Raw genomic sequence first — 18,769 nt, 5'->3', positions numbered from 1 at the left:
GTTTATTACCAATTGAAGATTTGCATGTGATGATTGATGTAGTATTCATTTTCATGCTGACGTTTTGATGACTTCCCTTTCTAGACTTTATATACTTCTCCTTCCATGTCTTTAGTGATTATGTTGAAGCATAATCCTCAATGGGGTATTTGACACTTAATTCGTAATTCAACCCATGCATGTGAACTGCAGTAGTTTCTGCACAACACATAATAAACTATATTAACTAATATATTTTGGTTGTCTACCTAATACCAAAATTCAATTCAGGGGAAATAAATCAGTTCCTAGTTTGATACAGATCTTCCTTGACTAACGATGAGGTTACCTCCCAATTAACTCATCGTGAGTTGAAAATACCGAAGTTGAAAATGCGTTTAATACGCCTCACCTACCGAGCATCATAGCTTGGCCTAGCCTACCATAAACATGCTCAGAGCACTTACATTAGCCTACAGTTGGGCAAAATCTAACACAAAACCTATTTTATAATAAGGTGTTGACTATCTCGTGTAATTTATTGAATATTATACTGAAAGTGAACAACAGAGTGGTTATATAGGTACAGGATGATTGTGTTTCGGTTGTTTACCTTGGTGGTGGCGTGGCTCTCTGGGAGCTGTGGCTCGCTGCCCTGTCCAGCATCACAGGAATACCCTACAGCATATCGCTAGCCCAGGAAAAGACCAAAATTTGAAGTTTGGTTTCTACTGAATGTGTATCACTTTCACACATCATAAAATCAAAAAATTGTATATCAATCTATCATAAGTCAGGGATGCCTGTATATAAAAGTCTGCAGCTTTCACTTCTCAAAAAGTTGTTTCAGCATTATGAAGATTTGGTTTGCCCATTATAAAATGGAAGTTTGTTTCGTAGGAAAACTATTTAATTTTTTTTCATTAGTTGCCAAAACCCTAACATCAAAAATACACTAAAATTTTCTGAGGTCTAAGGCAGTGTCTAGATATCGCCTGATTTGTTAATACAATGTTAAGCCATTCAGTCACATGGATGCTTTCTAATGATTTTGTGTTTAGCATAATCCAAAACACGGATGAAAAACATCTGGCCCTTAGCTTAATTTCATCCAATTCACAAGGCAAGTATCAAAGCTAAATCCTCATTTATGCTTATGGTTGGGAAAATGTGTCTTAATTTGAAAAGTGTTTGGTGACAGTTTCCTGAAACTCTATGTAAGGTACCATGAAAGCTTATTTCTCTTATTTCTGTCTTTGTAAGTTTTATTCTTGTATTCTGTATGTCTCTTTACTTGTGGATGCCACGTCTTCGAAATATTCGTGTTCATCTCTAGCACGGAAACTCGTTTTGTGTTGTGTGTCTCTCTTCCTTTTCTTGATGTATCTATGCCCATTATTTTATTTTGCTCCCTATAATGCAGGACTTGACAGGATTCTAAACTCCAATTATTTAAAACCTGTTGTATGTTTAACAGACACATATTCCTTGGTCTAAATTTTACATGTGAGTGAGTTCAGTTTAGAGTTCTATTTATAGATTCAAATCATGTTTTATTTATGCATTATATGACTGCTGTTTACTGTGGATTTCTGAACATCATTTTACTTTCAGTTGTCATGGAAAAAATATTTCCATGACAATTGAGAGTAAAATTGTAAAATATGGTAGAGAATTATGGTTCGAGGTAATACCAGGTTGGATAGATTTTAATTAGTAAAAAGCATACAAAAGAAGTAGATGACCTAAATCTGTAAACATAGCCCTTTATTTATCGAGCTAAGGTTTTAATGAAGGGAATGTGAACTAAGACCTATAAGCATTTATCTATTTTTAGTCCTTGTTAAGGTTATTATATTTGATGGAGGTTTCTTTTTCTCTCAAAGCCTTTATTCTCCTCTGTTTGATCCTTGGTGAAGTTCATGTCATCTCTCCATACCTCAGACAACTGCCAAGAAAGTCATTTTGGTAACAGATTTTGTACCGAGACTGGGTTTGGAGTAGAAAGTTGTTAAAGTTTTCTAAGGAGAAAGCACTCCCTTCATCGATCATGATTCAGGCGTGTCAATGGCAAGTCTGTGTGCCCTGGGTAGCTAGTAGCTGGAAGCTGCCCCCTTGCTTCTGTAGCACAGAGGTCTAGAAGTAGTGAAAAGGGAAACAAAACAGAGGGAATAACATGACCATGGGGAACAACAGACATTTGGAAGATCCTGTTTAGACAGGATGTTCCTAAAGGGGTGGAAATAGGGCCATTGGGTAGGAGCTGAAGGAAAAGGCTTGATCACTTTCTCAAAGTTAGAATGGACCCCGGGAAAGTGCCTCCCTCACCCCAGGTTGCTTTTTTCTTCCTTAAACCAAAGCTGAGTATGAGTAGAGGCTGTAGGGGAGATGCAGCCCTTGACTGAGTTGGACTTGGAGGATCTTTATGGTCTCTTCCAAAGCTGAAATGCTTCAGATCTAAAATCTGTACATCAAAAAATCCAAATACATTTTATTAAAGCTACTAAAAATGCAACAGTTGTATGGATATTCCTGGCATTCTGGCATCTGATTTCAGAAATCCAGTTTGGGAAAATATAGTTTATTCTTAAATAGTTAAAGGTATTAAAGAGCAGCAGAGTAATTTGGGATAAATCAGTCAGCCTCTCTAGAAGTAATATCAGAAGGTAGTCACATGATCTTAATATTGGTTTTTGAAAAGAACACTTCTGGGGGTGTCAGTCTTTGTAAATGCTGTACCATGATGCACATCACCAAGTCCTGTTTTTATGTATGGAAATTTCACAGTACAATGACAGGATGGAAAAGTATAGGTGACTTTTCAGTAGTTATATAGGTATAATCATTTAGATTTACAAACTGTGGCCTAGCTGAATTTAAGGAAACCATTCTTTCCCCATACCCTCGAAGTCAGTCAAGTTGATATATATAATTAATACGTGAGCTGCATACTTAATTCAGTATTTGTTATTTATAATTATTAGATGCAGAAAACTCAGGCAAAACAAATTCAAAACATGTATACATAACTAAATTCAAGGCACCAAACATTTATTTGAGTTTACAAGATGTAAGGTACATTGAGGATTCGAAGATGAACACGATGCAAAGAGCTCACAGTCGTAAAGGAGTTAAGACATATACACAAATGAATGTAAGACAAGGCCTAACTAAAAACCCAGTAACGAAATTCCTATTATAACAAAAAGGAAAGAGAAATGACTTCAGGTAAAACAATGTTAAACTATTTTATGCCATAAATATTTCTGTCTTCAGTGACAACAGCCCACAGACTACACCTGCAGCCTTCAGAATCCTTTTAGGTTTTTACTGGAGCTGAGAGTTCAAGACAGTGTGGTCCCTAGACCACCAGCGTTAGCATCACTTGGGAACTTGTTAGAAACGCAGATTCTTGGGTCCAGTTCCAAGTTACTAAATCAGAAACTCTGGAAAGGGGCCCAGCAATCTGTGTTTTAATAAGCCCTGCAAGTGATTCTGATGCACACTAAGGTTTGAGAACCACTGGTCTAGGAAATTGTACCTTTTATAATGCATAAGATTAACTTATGGAAAATAAGCAAATTCAAGTCTAACACATTTCTCATAAGCTATTCTGGGGACATAGAGAATGGACAGGTCACTTGGCTGAAATCCCTCACCCAGTCAAGAGACCCAATTGAGAACCTTCTAACTCCTGATGAGAAGACAGCAATAGTCTTAATTACAGAGTGATTCTTCTATGCATCTTCTACAATTATGTAGACAACTGTCCTTTTATAGTAGTATTTAATGCACATAGAAGATTTACATTTTTGAATCATCAATCATATTTTATGTTAGTGGAATTTTCCCAAGAAAGTGGAACAGTGACTTTTAACAACATCTGTTTTCTTCAAAGGAGTGCTCAGCTAACTGAGCAGTTTGGATTTTTAGTGTCATTGGATGATTAATAGCTAATTATCTTAGGGCATGTATAAACTCTACCACTAAGAGTGAAAACTACATGTACACTCAGTGCTGCAGAAATACAAGGATGGCACTTCTAAACCACAAGCACAGTTGCTGCAAGCCTTTGTTTTGCTAAAAAAAAAGGGGGCTTTTAAAACTACTGATAGGGAAGTGCAGAATCCTAGGGCTTCTTCGCAGAGGCCCAAACGTAGGAAGTTGTAGATATTTATCTAAACCCCATATTTATCTTCAATTCCTCTAGTTTCACTGCTGTCCTCCTCAGCCCAACCCTCTCCTCCACCAAATCTTTCTTGCTCAAGGTGCATCTCAGGGCTGTTTCTCAAACCAGAGCATGATTTTGTAACATTTCTTTGAAAAACATTTTATTTCTGACCTTTGCAATTATAGAAGGATGCTGGGAATTACCAGTACCAGGGAAACTTGTAACATCAATGAGAATAGCTCCAAAATTTTTTCCAGTGAATGAACCTCTGCCTCCAAATCTAAACTATCCATCATTGATTTGGGGGTACTTTAGGAGGACACTTAGTGAATGACAACAAAAATCTAGGTTGATGATGACTATGGCATATCCCCAAGGAGTTCCCCAGAGCCCTGAAAGATCAAGGGAGCTCTCTATGACCAGATAAATCTCCCCAACCAGGATTCATAGAAATAGAATTTAGCAGGTTGGAGTTGGAGAAGACCTTTAAAATCATCCAGTTTGACCTTCTCATTTAACAGAGGAGACAACTGAGGGCATGCTTAATCAAATGAAACAACCATTATCTAATGTATCTATGATACATTAAAGAGTAAGTACACTCAGTAGAAACCCAGCAGCCTAGAAAAGGGAGTGATAGTTAAGGATCATGAACAGTGGGAGAAGACCCAGGGATCAAGACCAGGATCCCTTTCTACCCTTAGCTGTTTGGGTGGAGGTAAGGTGGTGGTCCTAGGAAGCTGCTAACTGGCTCCCTCTACCCTTCCCAGTATCCTGGGCCTCTTGCCTTCTCTGAGGCAATCTCAACTTCCCAATGCCTTAACAGTCATTCCCTTGCACGCCTAAGTCTCATTGCTTCAGCTTTTAAAGACATCCCCCCACCACAATCTTCCTATGTTATCAAAATGTAAACTCATTTAGAAGATTGTTAAGTGACCATTCAAAGGCAAAAAAAAAAAAAAAAAAAAAAAGCAAAGACCAGAAGGGCAGGGGGTAGAAGAAGCCAGAGCTGAGGAGAAAAAGAGAGCCTCTCTGATGGAAAAGAGCTGATAATGGTATGGGTGTGTGTCATGTGATGGACAGATCTATCTGTCCATCAGATAGATCTGGGGACGTGGAAGGACCATATTTCAGAAGGAACAGGTAAAAAAGTTGTAAAAAAGTCTAGATCCAGAGCTCTTAGCAACTGTCTCAGCAAAGATTCCTCTGTATTTGTTATCTTTTGTTGCATAACAAATACCACAAACTTAAAGGCTTAAAACAGCATATGTTTATTATCTCACAGATTCTGTGCACCAGGAGTCTAGGCAGAGCTTAGCTGTAGCCTCTGCTTAGGGACATTTATAAGGCTGCAATCAAGGTGATGGCCAGGACTGGGGTCTCATCTGAAGGCTTGACCAGTGAAGGATATTCGTCCAAACTTAAGTGGTTGTTGGCAGGACTTGGTTCTCTGTGGGCTGTTGGACTGAGGACCTCAGTTCTTTGTTGGCTGCAGTCTGGAGACCACCCACAGTTTCTTGATACATGGGTCTCTCCAACATGGCCACTTGCTTCATCAACATGCAAGCTGGGAAGGCAATAAAGTCTACTAGAAAGATGGAAGCTGGTGGCACAGTGGTTGAGAATCCGCCTGCCAGTGCAGGGGACACGGGTTCGAGCCCTGGTCCGGGAAGATCCCACATGCCGCAGGGCAACTAAGCCTGTGTGCCACAACCACTGAGCCTGTGCTCTAGAGCCCGTGAGCCACAGCTACTGAGCCCGCGTGCCTAGAGCCCGTTCTCCACAACAAGAGAAGCCACCACAATGAGAAGCCCGTGCACCACAACAAAAAGTAGCCCCGGCTCGCTGCAACTAGAGAAAGCCGCATACAGCAACAAAGTAGCCAAAAATAAATAAATAAAATAATTTTTTTTTAAAATAAAGATGGAAGTACATCTTTTGTAATCTATCCACAGAAGTGACAGCCTATCAACATGCTACTCACTTGAAGAAGGTTACTCAAGAGAAGATTACACAAGGATTCGAATACCAGGAGGTGGGAATCATGGGAGGCCATTTTAGAGGATGACTATCACACCTTGTGACACAGCTTGTCAAAAACAATAAAAATAATGGAGTCATGTTATATAGACCGTAAAGGTTTGGACAAAGAGTTTTCTCAGCATCAGCTATGATGCTTCCTCACTCGTGAGAGACTGTCCCCCAGCATCCATCTTTCCTTTCTTCCTTATTGTAATAGTAATCCCCAAATTTTAGGGAGGCATATGGCTGTCCATCTAGAGACTACATATGGCAGCCTCCCTTGTAGTTAGGTATAGCCATATGACTAAGTTCCCGCCAATGGGCTGTGAGCCTGTGTGATATATGCCACTTCTGAGTGACATCCGTAAAAGAAAGTTGCATGCCCTCCCCTTCTTTTTTACCCCCCTTTCTGAGGCTGGAATGCATATATTGTGGTGGGCATCCAGTTCAATCATGTAGATAAGGCCAAAACTCTGGAAGATCTTGGAAAAATAAAACAGAAGGAATAGGCGTCCCCAGACCATCACTTGAAGCAGAGTAGCCCAACTTTCCTGGGCTGCCTACCAGCTGGACTTCTGTCTAAGAGAGAAATAAACCATCTTGTTTAGGCCATTGTTACCTGCTATCTGTTACAGTAACTAAACCAGTATCCTAACTGGTGGATCACACAGTGCTTCCAGAGGCAGGTATTAGCAGTGCTCCTGCTGAGTCTTCCTGTGGCAGCTGTGAATTACATCGCTTTAAAAGATGTCACAATGTGTCACCTTTCCAGCTCCTCCTAGGCTATGTCTGCTGGAGTCCTCAAAATGAGTTCTCACCCCCAAAAGGGTATCCTCTTAGGATGCTGCTATGGAAAACTCTATCACTGCTTTCCAGCTTTGCCCATGCTCAGGTACCCAGAGGACTTCAGTCATTCAGTGATTCATTTATTACACTATTTATGGGAATTTCTCATGTGGCAGTCACATGAGCCTGGGGATACAGCAGCGAACAGGACAGACCAGTTTTTTGCTCTCAGGAGACTGACATTCTAGTAGGGCATTAAAGATACAATAAACAAATAAACCAACAAATAAGATAATTCAGGGAATCATAAAATAGAACAACAACTTGAAATTCATCTTCATTTACCCTACAAGATCGTGCAGGGAACCTGAGTCTCAGCCACATTGCTGGATAATTCACGGTCTCCAGCCTGAAGAATGGCCCCCAGTAGTCCTTGTCTCATAACTGCCTCAGACTGAAGGAGACAAATTATTTCCACCTACTACCCTTTGGTGAGAATTAGTCCCATGAACACACCTATATGCGTGGTGGATGGAAAATATAGAGATGCACATGGATATCTGTTGAACACTAACAGTGTTCCACCAACATACCCATCATAAAAATCCAAATAAATAAAAAACACATAAAGCAGAAAATAAAAGGGGCACTTTATCCTTTCCCTTCATAAATAACCACTGTTAACATTTTCATTCAACCAACACATCTTTATTGATCTCCTGCACTGTTCCCGGCCCTGTCCTTGATGATGAATATGCTGGAGATGGTTCCTAACCTCATGTGGCTTCTAGCTTGAGTGTGTGTGTATGTGTGTGTCTCCTCCTGGGTTTGTAAACTGCCTGTACCATACCTAGCTATACGATTTCAGGCAAACCACTTAACTCCCGAAGGCTCGGTTTCCTCATTGACAAAATGGGTATAAAAATAGTAGCTAATATATAGGGTTGTTGGAGGGGATTAAATTTGATAATATAGGTTAAATAACTTAGAATAAGCACTCAGTAAAAAAAAAAAAGGCTGCTACTATTGCTATATGTATAATATAAATATTTGCTTTTATATAAAGAGGATTATACTATTGATACTTATATACAACTACGGTCTACTCCTTGAACCCTTTCAGTGATGTCCCTTTTTCCATTTCAAAACATAGAAGGTGAAGTTCATCGTTTTAACTGCTTTATGGTATTCTGTTGTCTGTATTTACATTTGTATGTATATTTGGTGGAGAGGTTGATGGACAGGGAGTCCATGAATGGGCATTGTATGCCAAGTTCTTTCTTTTTTTCTTTCTTTTCTTTCTTGCCAAGTTCTTGATGTACTTTTTTTTCTGGACAGTGGATACAAAACTTAGTTACATTCTAAAAGGGTTCATAATCCAAAAGCAGGGCTGTGATTTAAATGGGCCAGTGCTTGACTTGATCACATAATTTCACCTCTTTGTGCTCCAGTCCTTCCATCTGTGTGTTGTTTAATTACTCCTCTCTCCTTCCTAGAAATGTGAAAGCTTTCTAGAAAACAGGTAAAAACAGAAACATAGAGCCAAAACCAACAATTTCACTACGTTTAAACTTAATGATTTCATTTTACGTACCAGCTCCTCATTGGAGCAGGATTAATTGCCAACCTCTACACCTGGGTTTAGTTTAGACAACCCTAAATACCTTCCCAGCTCAGTCTTTAAAAATCGGAGTTTCTTCACAAGGCCTATTTCTTTTCCTCCATAAAGTGTGTCCTCATTTATATTTTCCTCCCTTTGTATCCATCTAAAGTACGACTCTTGAGAAGATACGTATGCTCCATTAAACCCTACAATTTAAAGCCGCTATCTATAAAGTCTAAATTTGTGATTTGAAATCACAAATAAAGTGATTTCTATCTCTAAAGTCTAAATTTGTGATTTGAAAATCTACTTTTTGAATACCAGTGACTTTAATATTAAACTGCCACAGATAAGATCTTTAAGGGGAAAAATACAACTGCCCATTTTGATTTGGGGGGATTTTAGTCCTGAGATCCACACAGAGGCACCAAGACTTGTATGGTCACAGACAAATCACTTCACTTCTCTGAGATCAGTTTCCTCATCTATTAATGGGAGGGAGCTTAAGGGGTTTCCAAATGTAATTCCTTAGCACCCCTGGTGACAGATGAGATGCTTCAGGAGTCTCGTAGATGAGATGTTCTCCTTCTGTTCCATATTCTGAGCTCCTCTGATAACCACTAACCAGCTGGTTGATGATCCCTTCCACTCCTGTATGAGGCTGGACCGCATGAACTACAAGTATAACCATTCATTGATACACAAGGTTTCAATACATAGTGCTGAAAAAGGAAAATGGAAGAAAATAGTGGAGTGGGAGAAGCCAGGGGGAGGAGGGGGAAAGAGACCAGGGAAGATTGAGAAAGGAAGACACAAGTTGGCCAGGCTAGTAATGTGACCCAGGCAGAGGGCTGACTCCTTAGACAGGCCCTATGGGGAGCTTCAGCTGATAGGTTTACCCAAAGTCAAGACCTTTTCCCTCCAGAGAGGTGGAACTTTCGTGAGGAGTAGCTGTTTCTGTTCCAGTTCATAGGTGACTGCACTGTATAATGGATCCATCTGTACTGCAATGGAAGAGGAGTTCAGACTCTTGGTCTGCTACTAACTAATGGCATGACTTTAGGCAAGTCCTGTGATTCTGTGAGGGTCAATTTCTTTATCTGAAAATGGAAGGAGTAGGACTGGATGATATCTTGAGGTCCTTTCCTGCTTGAAAATGGTATGATTCTTATGAACGCTTGTATATATAGCCAGGTATTCTGGTTTATCCATTGCTAAGTAGAACCCCCTCGACATTTAATGCCATAAAATAACAACCATTGTATTATGCTCACATATTTTGGTGGACAGGAATTCACCCAGGACGCAGTGGGGGTAGTTTGTCTCACAGTCTTGGGTCTCTCTTCTGAGAATGACTCTGTTGGAGGTAACTTGAATGCCTAGGAGTTAGAATCACCTGGATGCTTCACTGACATGTCTGGTCCCTGAGCTAGAATGACTTGAAGTCTGAGCTGAGTACTCCGTCAACCGGAGCACCTATTCGTGGCCTCCCCATGTGACTTGGGTTTCACAAAACATAGCAGCTGGGTTCCCAGAAGGAATGTCTTGAGATTGATCATCCCAATAGTGAGCCTTCCAGAACAGGCAGAAGCTACTTGACCTTTTCAGACCTAGCTTTAGAAGTCACTTAGTGACAATTCTACCATATTTTGTTGGTTACAAGCAAATCACCAAGGCTAGCCTAGATTCGAGGGAAGGCAAAGTAGACTCCAGATCAGCAAGTTCACGTTGCAAAAGAACCATCATTGCTGCCATCTTTGGAAAAGTATGATCTGCCCCAGTCCGCACTCTGGTAATGACGGTTCACATGCCTCCCGAATACATTGCCTCATCCCTCCCTCGAGATCCCCAAAGTCTCATCCCCAAAGTCTTCAAAGTCTGCATCAATTCAAATTCCAAGATCTTGGTATCTAGTCGGGTCCAATGCTGATGAGGTTTCTCAGTGCCTTTCTCAGGCACAGCCCCTTCACTGAAGTTCCTTGCAGTCTGAAGACTTGTGAACCAAAGAGACGAGTCTTCTAGTCTTAAGATACTTTAAAGGCCTATTATCTATCTGTCTGAAATGGTTCATGAGGCACCATCTTAAATCTTTCTGAGGTCTTAAAAAAAGTATTTAAAGTCACATCGTTGGCCTCCTCTTTACTCTGAGACCGTGTCTTCCTAATCAAACCCTTGATTCGACCTTTGCACTGAGGGCCTTTCTTACTTTGAGGATGCTTTGCGGATTGGAAAGACTGACTTGAGCTCGCTATACTTCTTCTAAATGTTACTGCAAAATTGAACATAGCCATATTTTGTCATCAGTAACTAAAAGAAACCAGTTGACCCTTTCAGCTTTCTGTCAGGAAACCTCCTTAGGCAAATCCACTAGTTCACTTAGTATAGTTTCTATTTTTCATGTTACCACAGGTGATGGTGTTGCTAAACATTTTGCTGCAACTTAGCAAAGTCATCTTTTTTCCACCTTCCAACAATAATTTCCTCTTTGTCCCTCTAGCTTTCACTGACAGTCTTCTCAAGGTCCATCCAGGTTTTGCTAACTTCTAACGCCATTTGACCTTGAGAAACTGAATATACAAACAGATGATGGCCAGATAATATATAAAAGTGGAACTCTCACCCACAGTCTGCAGCAGCCAGCCTAGGAGACTAACCTATGATCTACAGTAAGCAGCCCAGAAAGCCAACCTACTATAAGACAGACTAGGAAATCAGACAGCTATCTCTAGCAACAATCTAGGAAACAAAACAATAGCTCCTGTAAAAATTGGCCCCAAATGACCAGGACTTAATTAATAACCAACTGCTTCCCTAATTTTTGTCCCCGTTTCCAACTTAGGACCAACCAGAGAAAGCCAAATATTCATTCTAACCAATCAGATAGGATTTCCCACTTCTAGTCAGTCTGCTTATAGTATCCCCATGCCAACAGCCTCCGACCAGGGCATATTTGAAGTCTTCCCCTTTTTTCCACTGTAAAACTGTCCCACTCCTCTGCCTGCCTTTGAGTGTCTGCCAAAACGCAAGTGATGGTGGCTGACTCCCTTGCTATAGCAAGTTTTGAATAGATAGCCTTTGCTTGTTCTCATTTGGTTGGTCTTCCTTTATTTCCACATTTCCTGCTTCCCAGTCAAAAGCTAATGGGTTATGGTTTGGGGTTTTGTTATGGGAGAATCCCATGTCCGGGTACCAAACTCTATTCTCGTTATCTATTGTTGTGTAAAAACCACCCCAAAACTTAGTGGCATAAAACGACAGTCATCTTATTATGCTCACAGATTCTGTGGGTCAGGAATTCCGACAGGGTTAATAAGAATGGCTTGTCTCTGATCCACAACATCTGGGGCCTCAGCTGTGAAAACTTAGTGGCTGAGGAAGGACCCACCAGGAGGCTGCCTCATTCACACATCCTGATGCCTGAGCTGAGGTGACTTGAAGATTGGGCTCAGGTGGGGATGGCAACCATTGGCTTAGGCTCTTCTCAGCTCTTCACAACCATTGGCTGAGCTCTGTGAGGGAGTGTCCTGAGACGCGCAGCCAGGCAGTGAGTGTTCTGAGAGAGACAGGTGGAAGCTACAAGCCTTTTCTGACCTGCCTTGGAAGTCACATGTGTTGGTTAAGTGAGTCACTCAGCCTGACCTAGATTCAAGGGGAGGGAATCAGGCTCAACTCTTTTTTTTTTTTTGCGGTTCGCGGACCTCTCACTGCTGTGGCCTCTCCCGTTGCGGAGCACAGGCTCCGGACGCACAGGCTCAGCGGCCATGGCTCACGGGCCCAGCCGCTCCGCGGCATGTGGGATCCTCCCGGACTGCGGCACGAACCCGTGTCTCCTGCATCGGCAGGCAGACTCTCAACTACTGCGCCACCAGGGAAGCCCCCAGGCTCAACTCTTAAAGGGAGAGTGACAAAGTCCCTCTGCACAAGGACACATGGGATAGGAGATACTGTTGCAGCCATTTTTGGTAACTCTAATTTGCCACTCCAGGCCACCCTCTTCCTGGCATCCCTCTACTCCTTCACTCCTACATTACTTATTTTTACTCTGCTTCCTTTCAGAAAGAATTTGAAGACACTCAGAAGATGGATTGGTGGGCATGGAAACAAAACAAAGGAAGTTGGTTGATGTCAGGTGATAATCTCATACAGGTATTCATTTATTCATTCCATGAGTCTTTTTAAAGCGTTAACAAATGGGTTCCACATTGGAAATATACGGAGGAGATGTGAGATGAGCAAAATGAACACACATCCTGTTCTCATGAAGTTTAAGCCCAGTGGGAGAGGCAGACATTTAAAAATAATTCCACAAGTACATAACCACAGGTGCTCTAAGTTCATAAGCATTATACAGCAATGGCCCAGGAGCTGTGTAAGTGCACAACACAGGAGCTTGGTCCTGTTAGGGAATGAGAGATTTCCCTGGGGGGAAAAAAAAAGAATATTTAAACTTATAACTCAAAAATGAGAAAAATGTCAGGTAACTAAACTAGGGTGTTGCAAAGCATGTTACATGGACCACTAGTGATACAGAGAGATATAGCATTGGCCAAAAAGTTCACTTGGGTTTTTCATAACATCTTATGGAAAAACCCAAATGAACCTTTTGGCCAAGCCAGTATTATTATTGTCCTTGTTATGTATTTATTTTACAGTTTTGCAATTTATGACAGGTGATATTTGTTTTCCATTGCTGTTGGCAGGTAAAGTTTCCTTGTAAAGTGAAAGTTTTTAAGTTTAACAAAGCTATCAGTTTAAGGTAAAATAATATGGTAAGCATTACATCTTGAGTTGGCAAATATCGTGTAGGTGATATGTGGAACCTGAAGCTCAGTATAAAGACTGGAGTTGGTATGTTGAGAGATGGGATGGGGAGGGGGCTCATGGGTAGTAAAGAGAGCATTCTGGTGCAAAAGCCCTGAGGTGGAAGAGTGGGGGGGGTCCACGAAACAGAAAGGTGACCAATATGGCTTGAGCAGAAAGCAAGAGGGAATAGTTGACAGTGAGCCGGAGAGGCCTGCAGGCCCCTGAGAGTCAGGGACTTTAGTTCAAAACTGAAACTTCCAAAACTCAGCATGGGCAATTGCACATTTTTCCTTTAAATACTGTACCTGTGGCAGGGTTAGTACAAAATCACTGGCATTTGAATAGTACATTTATAATAGAACAAATTTAGATGATACAGATATCAAGAATATTAATTGGCAGTATCTGAGAGCTAATGTTTCCTTTGGAAATACTTTGTTCAACATGTTTAACTATCCTACAAGCAATGGGGCGTCATTGAAGAATTTGGGAAGAGGGAATGATAAAACCTAGTTTGTGAGCTTTTAAAAAATAATGTTTACAATGTAATTCATGCATTAAAAAAATTGTCCAGAGAGCTAATCATAATAATAAGCAACATTCTGCTCTCCAACCTCTTCTCCACTCCAGAGGGAACCACTTTAAATCTCTTCTGGTTTTATTCTTCTAATAGTTTCCTTCTTATCTCCAAAAAATGCTTATATCTGTGTCTCTTGATTTATCAGATTTGGTCATTATATCAGATATATCATACGTGCTTACTCAGATTTCCTCAACCTTACCTTTCTCCCAGTCTCCCAGCTCACTCCACCCAGGCCATCCCAATGGTCACCAACTAAGTCTGAGTTTCTGTTTCCACTGCAGGAGGCCATCAGGCCACATGCCCAGATCTACTTCCCCAGTGGCTACTACAGGGTCCGAGTGACACAACTTGCATGCGTGGGAGAGTAAACTCTCCGGGCAGCAAATTTTGACCAGTGGAAGAGAGAAGGCAGAGACAGATGGGAGATATGTTTTCTCTTCCTTTTTCCTTCTGATGGATTGTTCTGGGCACAATATTTCCATCCAGCCTGTCCAAAGAGGTCCTTTGTGACTGAGTGGTCACCTGCTGAGGAACCAGCTCTGGTTATTCATGGCATTTTATGAAGCAGTGGCCAGTGCAGTAACTCAGCACCTTGTACTTGCTGCCGGATCTTCTCCGCCTGTCTTCCTCCCTAACTCTCACAGAACTGGGGTTGTACCTCCTAATAAAGCATAAGCCCTTAAGCTTTGCCTCAAGCTCTGTTTTCTAGGGAAATCAGGCCAAGATAGATATTGCCAATATTATCTGTTGCCTTACAGCTGTGACTTAAGATCACCACTCGCATCTCTCTCCCATATTCCTGTAGTCAACTCATTGTTCTTAGTTCTGTTAGTTATGCTTCTAACTTTCGATTTTGTGCTTATAACTATACTTCTTTTTGCAACCACCAGAGAGAGTATCTCTTGGCTCTGATATTTTGCAGGATGGAGATACTGGCATCCCTTCCTTCTCTGTACTTCTCCTCTTCCTTCCATCCCTAAACCGCTGCATCATACTTTAACATCCTTAAGGTTGACAGCACTTGCATTCTGTTCTGTAATCACGATTGTCTTCTCTTATCTTCCTAAGTGCTGATTCTATATTTGAAAATCAATGCATGTATATACTATGTATAGTATATACAGTGCATATACTATGATGACTGTTCATTGAACAATAAGTTTCCTGAGAGTTTGCTGTGTCTCAGGCACTGTTCTCTAGGCTCTAGGGATAACACAATGAACAAAACAGACAGAAATCCTTGCCCTCTCAGAACTTTCATGTCAGTGGAGGAGACAAACAATTAACAAGGTAAATATATAGAATGTATGGTATGACAGATAATGAAAAGTACTGCGAGGAAAGTAATGCAAGGAAGGAGAATAGGAAGACTCAGGCTGGGGGTTGCAATTTTAGGTGTTCTGAGCAGGGAAGGCCTCACTGAGAAGGTAGCCTCCAGAAAACAAGGCAGCAAAACAAACAACCATCTAGGCAAAGGGAACAGCATTCTAGGCAAAGGGAACAGCATTCTAGGCAAAGGGGACAGAAAGTACAATAGCCCTAAGACATGAATGTGCTTACTGTGTTCGAACAAGAGCAAGGAAGCTCATGTGGCTGGAGCAGACTGACCAAGAGGGAGACTTAGAGAGGAACAAAGAAAGAAGTAATGGGAGCAGAGAGTGCAGGACTGTGTAAGTCATAGCAAGGACTTTGACTTTTATTATAGGAAAGATGGGAAACCTTGAGAGAATTTTGAGCAATGGAGTGACACAATTTAATGTACATTTTAACAGGACCACTCTGGATATTGTGTCGGAAAGAGACTGAAGGGGGCAAGGGAGGAAGCAGGGAAACTAGGTTAGGAGATAATTGAAATAATCTAAGCAAGAGATGACAGTGGCTTGAAGTAGGGTTGTTGTAGCAGTGAAGGATAGGAGAAGTGGTCAGAATCTGGATATATTTGGAAGGTAGAACCAACATGATTAGTGAATAGTTGGATGTGAGAGGGAAAAAATAGAGCCAAGAATGACTATAAAGGTTTTGAACTGAGCAACTGGAAGAAAGGAGCTGTCATATACGTAGAAGGGAAGACTGGGAAGAATAGGTTTAAGGGAAAAGATCAGGGACCCAGCTTAGGCAGTTTGAGTTGCTGTTTCTCTATTACTGCATAACAAATCACCACAAAACTTAGTGGCTTAAAAAAAACAAGAATTAATTATCATGTCTCATGGTTTCTGTTGGTCAGGAATTCAATGGGGGTTAACCAAACAGTGCTTGTTTAAGGTCTCTCATTGTAATAATCCCAGTTTTAGCACTGAAAGTCTTGTGTCCTGGGAAGCCCCTCCCAAGGATGCGAAAAGTTCTGGGTTTCAGTGATGGGTGAAGAATTGAGGAGTAGGGGTAGTACAACACCCGTACAGTGGCCAAAAATATAAGGACTGAAAGCAGGGCTGTTTTTAGTGTCAAATGGATACTGTCCAGTCGTTACCATCACTCACTGATTTTTCGCCTCACCACTGATGTTGGCAACCACGATTTGCAGTTCACAATAATGGGTCACCCATTGTTGCCTCACTTCCAGTGATGTGAGTTAGGTGTGCAACATAAGTGTGTGTGATCATGGCGTTAACAGTCCAAGTCTGACCTGGCCTATGAATTAACTGTTGTGCTTTGAATTAAGATTATAGAGGCCACCTTGAATAATCAGGATAGATCCCCACCCCGAAATTGGGTTCGGATGTTGATACTGATGCACACACCAAGAGGCTATGGAAAGATTGAATATTTACACCACTGAGGTCCCTGAGAAGGGCAGGGCAGGCCTCTCAAGCAGGTCCAGAATGCCTTGAGAGAGCTGAGGTAGGAGACATACTGGCTTGGGGTTTTTATTGTGGTGAGGGGATGGGGGGGTGAGGGTTCCCAGTACGAGCAGGGACTTGTGTGGCTTGAATCTCCGCCAGCACCAAAGGAGAGAGCGCTCAGGCTTTCTTAGCAGCTTGCCCAGACGTAGGGCTGTCGGGGAGATGAAGGGATAAGGTCTAAAGCTCTTGGCTGTCAAACATCAAAATGGAGCCACTCTCCTATTGCAGAGATAGTGCTAGGTTAATTTTTTTTTTTGCGGTACGCGGGCCTCTCACTGTTGCGGCCTCTCCCGTTGCGGAGCACAGGCTCTGGACGCGCAGGCTCAGCGGCCATGGCTCACGGGCCCAGCCGCTGCACGGCATGTGGGATCTTCCCGGACCGGGGCACGAACCCGTGTCCCCTGCATCGGCAGGCGGACTCGCAACCAGTGCGCCACCAGGGAAGCCCTAGGTTAATTCCTTTGTTGTTGTTAGTTTCTGCTTTATTACAAAGTGAATCAGTTATACATATACATATGTTCCCATATCTCTTCCCTCTTGCGTCTCCCTCCCACCCTCCCTATCCCACCCCTCTAGGTGGTCACAAAGCACCGAGCTGATCTCCCTATGCTATGTGGCTGCTCCCCATTAGCTATCTATTTTACGTTTGGTAGTGTATATATGTCCATGCCACTCTCTCACTTTGTCACAGCTTACCCTTCCCCCTCCCCATATCCTCAAGTCCATTCTCTAGTAGGTCTGTGTCTTTATTCCTAGGTTAATTTTTAATGTGAATATTGTGACAATGTTTTCTGAAAGTTCAGATCATGAAGATGGGAACTACTGTGATATCACAGGCATGACCCAGATATCACTGAAACAGGAGCCTAAATGGATTGGGTTTTTTTGTTTGTTTTTGCTTTTTAAATTTTGCCCATTCCGTGCAGCCTTTGGGATCCTTGTTCCTGACTAGGGGTGGAACCTGGGCCGCTGTGGTGGAAGTGCCCCTGTGGAGTCTTAACACTGGACGACCAGGAAAGTCCCAGACTGGGGTGTTTTAATGATAGAAGGAAGGACACATACAGCTGGATTAGGGAGGAAAAGAGCCGAACCTGAGCGTGCTGTACAATATGCAGAAAATAGTTTTGTATTGGACATGGCAGAGGAGGAGACTGTGAAGACACATACGGAGAATGAATTTCACAAGTCTGGGATTAGACAGGGAAATACCTCTAAATTAATCAAACGGTTTTGTGGTCTCCCAAAGAAACACCACTGTTCAGTTGAAAATAGTGAGCACAGAATTAATTTGGGCTAACCACACGACCAACACGCATGATTGTATCACTCCCTTTGTGGCGCTGTGGAACTGAGTAGAGTACCATATACTGATTCACAGGTTGGAACTAAAAATGTCCTGTGGGGAAATTTGAGAACAGGTACATCGGCCTCTGTATTAAGTTGCTAGGGCTGCCACAGCAATGTAGTGCAAACCAGGTGGTTTAAAACAAACAAGCAAAAAATTAATCCTTACAGTTCTGGAGACTAGAAGTCCAAAATCAAGCTGTTAGCAGGGCCATGCTGCCTCTGAGGTTCTAGGGAAGAATCTGTTTTGAGCCTCTCTCCTAGTTTCTGGCGGCTCTGGCACTCCTTGGGACTCCTTGGCTTCTAGGTTCATCACTCCAGTTTCTGCCCCCATCTCCCCGTGGCCATCTTCCCTGTGTGTGTGTGTGTGTGTGTGTGTGTGTGTGTGCGTGTGCAAATTTCCTTCTTACAAGAACACCAGTCATATTGGATTGAGGGCCCACCTTATTCCAGTATGACCTCCTTTTAACTTGACCCTATTTCCAAATAAGGTCACATTCACAGGTTCCAGGTGGACATGACTTCTGGGGGGACACTGTTCAATCCAGTACAGCCCCTTATGGTGCAGAACTCATTCTGTCAAATCTTACCTATGATCATGCTTTCTACAATATATAGAAATGAGTCAAATAACAGCA

The 18,769-nt window shown here is 41.9% G+C and overlaps 1 long non-coding RNA gene across 1 annotated transcript; it reads left to right on the top strand.

The window, feature by feature from the left end:
• The first annotated feature begins 12,136 nt into the window (after nucleotides 1–12,136).
• LOC132428129 (uncharacterized) lies at nucleotides 12,137–14,618 on the top strand. Its single transcript, XR_009520073.1, has 3 exons — nucleotides 12,137–12,523; nucleotides 12,618–12,707; nucleotides 14,229–14,618. It is a non-coding gene; the product is annotated as an uncharacterized lncRNA (long non-coding RNA).
• The last annotated feature ends 4,151 nt before the right edge of the window (nucleotides 14,619–18,769 follow it).

This window comes from Delphinus delphis, chromosome 7 (genome assembly GCF_949987515.2).
Source record: "Delphinus delphis chromosome 7, mDelDel1.2, whole genome shotgun sequence".
NCBI lineage: Eukaryota > Metazoa > Chordata > Mammalia > Artiodactyla > Delphinidae > Delphinus > Delphinus delphis.
This window is presented reverse-complemented; position numbering and strand designations above follow the sequence as displayed.